The following is a 5,486-nucleotide window of genomic DNA, read 5'->3' as shown; positions in this document are numbered from 1 at the left end:
GGGGGGGGGGGGGCACTAAAAGAATTGATCAATTCCGCAACTGTGTTTTACTCTGTCTACGAAAAAAACCATGTTTTGGAGTGTGGGCCGCACGGAAGGCCAAGCCCCATCACAGACAAGTACACCTGCAACAGAGAAGGCTGTTTCAGGGCAACATGGCACCAGCGTTCGGGTGCTGGGGCGGCAGCCTCTTGACATGCGCAGACGGAGTGGCCTCGTACTTGGCGAGGACGCGAGCACCGCGTCGCGCAGCTGTGCCGGGCCTGCGGGAGGCAGCACGGCCTTCCCCGCGGGTCACTCCACGGGCGGCCGTGTCCTCCACACGCACTCACGGCGGCCGCGCCCAGAGGCGCTGAGAACCGCATTTCCCTCGCTCCTCGGCCGCCTCCTGCAGGCCTTCGCTCCCCTGGCGTCAGGGCTTCCCAGGGACTCTCAGCCGTGATAGGGCCGAAAGAAGCCTCAGCCACGCCCTCCTTCCAGGCCTGGTCGCTGGTTGCCGGGCAACGGCTCCACTCTCGCGAGATTTTGGAAAGCAGCGTTTGGGAATCACTTAGCAACCATCCAAAGGCTGTGAGATGGAAACTTGGTCTTGGCTTCAGGGTGGTTACATTGAGGCCTGGAGAGGTTGTGGAGGTTCAGACAGCGTGTTCTTCTGCCTTCTCTAAGACTTGTGCTCTGGAGGTCACTTGACCTTAACAGCCTGACCAGAGACGAGGTTTCTGACTAAAGTTTCCTCATTTGTAAAATGAGTCCAATAATCACTACTTTGGGGTTGTTCGAAGATTAAACATGGATTTATTTGTGCATACAGTGAGTTCTGTTCTGAACATATGTAACTGACCTTTATTCTGAAATGAGACAAACACTTGACTTGGAGGAGTCACGAATATATGAAAACTCTAAAACTTCTTAACTCCGACCTGTTTTTATAGTAATTGTTCGTCAATACATTAAAAACAGCAAATCCTTTTTAAATATAGCCTTATTAAATGAGATTTTATTACTAAATAAGATTTAGCAACTATTATCTTGATCTATTACTTGTCTTTAGGTCTGTTGGATACTATAGTTGGAATAGTTTTCCAAGTATAGTTTAGAAAAACATATAGCTGCTTGGTGCCTTCATGGACTATTATAGGTTATGAGATTTGGGATATTGTAGAAACAGATAACAGACTGCAAGCTTGAAAGTTAAAGAAGGCAAAGCACTATGATTTAGGCATGGAAATAGGCTAACATCTCTAGATTTTTAGGCCAGTAATTCAGAAGTTTGGGACTTCTTGTTTGGACACTGGCCTGAGAAAATCTTAGATCAAGATCTTTTGAAAATTAGTCTTCATAGTCGTACTTTGCTTTATTCCTTGTGAGTATCACTAAGAGTGACATGCATGGTATGTCCTCAAAGGTTTATGTGCTGAAATCTAATTGCCATTGTGAAATTGTAAGAAGCATGGAAATAGGCTAACATCTCTAGATTTTTAGGCCAGTAATTCAGAAGTTTGGGACTTCTTGTTTGGACACTGGCCTGAGAAAATCTTAGATCAAGATCTTTTGAAAATTAGTCTTCATAGTCGTACTTTGCTTTATTCCTTGTGAGTATCACTAAGAGTGACATGCATGGTATATCCTCAAAGGTTCATGTGCTGAAATGTAATTGCCATTGTGAAATTGTAAGAAGGTAGAAACTTAACCCTACTGGTGTTTAGATGTGATGTGGTCATTCAGAGGTGATTAAGATGAAATAATCAAGATGGAGTCCTCAGGACTCAGTCCAAGTAACTTTATAAGAAAGGGAGAGACCAGAGAAGATTGATTCCCTGTCTCTGCTAAGTGGTACCTTGTGCTTCTTTGGGACTTTGCCAGCAAGAAGGGCATCAGCAGATGTGGCCCCTTGACCTGCACCTCTGGAACTATGAGCCCAAATAGGCTACTTTTCTTTAAATTACCCAGTCTGTGGTATTGTGCTACTGGCAGCAGTAAATGGGTTAAGACACTCTTTATATATGGAATCCGTATTTTTGGTTGGATTTTAGTCATGGTTAAAAGCCAGTTGTCAAGGTGAAGCTCTGAGAAATGATCCAACCAAGTTATACAAGAAGTAGAAGCTATTTTAACTCAAATATAGTCACATATGTCAAAAAATTTAGAGAAAAATGATAAAGTGGTGCATAATAGAAATAGTTAGAAATTCAGGAAAAATTTGAGTCATATTCATTCAGCCAATCTTCACTGAATGGTTAATACATATCAGATACTGTTTGTAGTGTGAGGTTATTACAGGGAGCAAAACATATGGAGATTATGTTTTAATGGGAGCAAGCAGGCAAGCCAACAAGAATAAGAACCATGCAGATGATCATTACTCTGAGAAGAACAAAGAACACAGTGAGTACTGGAGGTACGTAGGCCTCTGCAGGGTAGTTCTTTTACGTGGACTAGTCAGAGAAAGCCTCTGACCAGATGGCATTGGGGCAGAAGGGCGAACCATAAGGAAGGCCAGAAGACCTTGCCAAGGCAGGGGAAGCAGCAGGTACAAAAGGACTGAGAGGTGTTGAATTGAGCCAGTGTCATTTTAAAACGCTTTCATATATTTCTCCCCCCCGTGTTAAATTTTAAATTAAAATGGTTGTCTGAAGTATTTGCTTTCAATTAAAAAAAAACTTTAAAAATTGTTTTTAGCTACATTTATTGAAGTGGGGTGTGCATGCCATGGTGCACATACAGATGTCAGAGGACAACTTGCAAGAGTTGGTTCTTTCCACTGTATGGGTCCAAGGGATTGAACTCAGGTTATCAGACTTAGTGACAAGTGCCTTTACTCATTGAGCCATCTCCCCAGCCCCTAAATTGTTTTTTTCCATTAAAAAGGTTTTTTCCCCTAAGTTCATTCTTCTGTTTGAGACAATAACACATACTGGGAATTAAATTATTGCTCTTAAGTTAAAGTGAAAAGAAAGCCAAGTAAATTTCTCAAAGACTGAGTTTTTCCCCCTTCTCTGTGATCTTACCAGGGAAGGTTTACTGGACAGACCCCTTATAACACCAGCCTCTGCCTTTTCAGAAGGCAGACTTAGTCCTGCAGCAACTCTGTTCATATGATAATCATAAAAAAAATAGCATAAGAAAAGAGGAAAAGGGAACTAAAACTATATAACCTCCAAAGGCACAATCGCTGGCATGGGAATCAGGAAGAAAATGAATTTTAGAAAAATGACCAAAATTAAGTTATTAGGAATATTATTTATTTTGAATAATTTATTATTTTTGAATTTATTGAGCAGAGACCTAAATGAGAAAAAGAAGGGACCAGAGCATTCAGTTCTTTATGACATCATAGAAATTAGTGACCATGGGGCTTTTGAGGTCTTGTCACAGTTTGACGAAGCCATTCTAGGACTTGGGAGCCAGAGTCTAGTCTAGTACCTGTGTGTGCCTTTCTTAGAGTATCTGCCTTAAGATAACCCACTCAAAGGACAAACCTTGCAAAGTATTTTCAAGCTCAAATCTTGAGATCCATCTGTTCCACCCAGCAGCTAACCAAGACTCAGTCCAAGGGTCATTCCCATAAAGATGCGTTGTTTACCCCTCTATCATCATCATCAATAACTTGTCTTTGGTGTTGCCACTGAAAGTGACTTAGTACTTGGAAATGAGGCACTGCAGTACTTTTGTCCTCTGCTCAATAAATAACAGGGTAAAGCACCTCAGATGAGAAGTGGTGTGAAGCCCTACAACAACAAGGCCTCTCTTCAACAAAGTGTCCCCGGACCGGGCAATGGAGACCTGTTGGCCAGGTTCCATAATGTTCCAGCTACTTTAGCCTCCTAAAACAACTTCATTTTGGCATTTAAGATTTCATTGTGGTATTTGATAGTTAGAGGTATAAAGTTCATTTTGACCATTCAGAGCTCTCCTTCTCACCTCTCAGAGCAGCCTAGATCTGTCCTGAGTGGTGGTGGCTGGGGAAAATGGGAGGCACTGTTTGCCATTTCCATTCTTCTCTTCTTCAAGATTCTTGCCTCTTGCACTGTTGGGATTAAGATATCCTGGGGCCAATAGGACAAAATTCTCCTTACCTGGCTAAGTTACCATCTGGCTATGTGGTTGGATTCACACGCTCATCTGTGGACTTCATGAGGAGAATAATGGCTTAGCCCCCCTCTCTGCATCAACACACACATAATGGGCTCTCTTCAAAGCATGCTCAGGCAATAATCTCTTGTGAGAGACTGAGGGGAATACTGGTTAAGCTCAGGAACCTATTACAGGAGGTCAAATATTCTGAGACTTAACAGCTGAATGACTGCTGGCAAGTTTTAAAAGTTTTTTATGCCTCAATTCATTCCCTGCAAAGTGGGGTAATTGAGTAGTACCTATCTTGTAGAGTTAAGATTAACATGAATGGTATAAGTGAACAGCACGCACAGTTCTAAGCAGTTACCTGTTCTCCACTCATGTAACATGGGGGGTGGGGGCAGGATCCAGCCATCACCCTGTGGCATAAGGCAGTGAATAGCTTTCAAAGTATCCTGTGGAACCAGTAGCATTAATGTTATGTGAGAATATTTGAGAATGCAAATTCTCAGGCTCTACCTCAGTCCTATGGAATCAGAAAGTGGTAGACCAATCTACACTTCAGTAAGCCCAGCAGGTGTTTGAACTTGATGTAGTGCACATTTTGAGAACCATTGGCATAGCAGGTAAAGTGTGGACTCTGAAGTTAGAACACCTACTTGGATGATCTTGAGCAAGTCATTTAACCCCTCTCTGACGTCATTTCTTTGTAAATGGGAATATAATGTGTACGGAATATATTCTCATTCTCTTGTTTTCTATGAGAATATCTGAATCACACATTCTCACTTAGATCCAAGTGGGTGGGCAAGAGGAGAAGGAGGAAGGAGGAGGAGGGGGAGGGGGAGGAGCAGAACATGGTCCTCAGACATTCCTGGGTTTGGAGGAGGAGGAGGAGGAGGAGGAGGAGGAGGAGGGGAACGAGCTTGCTTCTCAAAGCCAAGTCTATAAAGCAGCAGCATCAGAATCATTAGAAATGCTAATCCTCAGGGCCTGTCCAGACCAACTATAGACAATGTACATTAAAAATACATTAAATGCTCCCTGGCTATTCTAAAGGACAGTATATAACTTAACTCCAAACCTACTGAATAAGAATCTCCTGGGAGTGGAAACTTCTCATTTGCATAATTAAAGGTTCCATTTTTTTATTCTGATACTCATTAAAGATTGAGAAACCTTACTGAACTCAGAACAGCTAATTTCCATTATGTCAAAACCAAACCAAACCAAACCTGAACTCCCTCATGTTGCTAAAGTTGGCAGGCTGCAAGACATACAAAAGAAGAAATTTATTGTAAGAAAAGCAGGTACGTTTTCATTGACAAAAGGTGGATGAAAATGAAAACCTGTGAAGACCACTAGTCTTGCATTCTGAATGATGATAGTTCTTTGCATAATTTTAGCATATT

This window comes from Nannospalax galili, unplaced genomic scaffold (genome assembly GCF_000622305.1).
Source record: "Nannospalax galili isolate Female #2095 unplaced genomic scaffold, S.galili_v1.0 scaffold307, whole genome shotgun sequence".
Taxonomy (NCBI): Eukaryota; Metazoa; Chordata; class Mammalia; order Rodentia; family Spalacidae; genus Nannospalax; species Nannospalax galili.
This window is presented reverse-complemented; position numbering follows the sequence as displayed.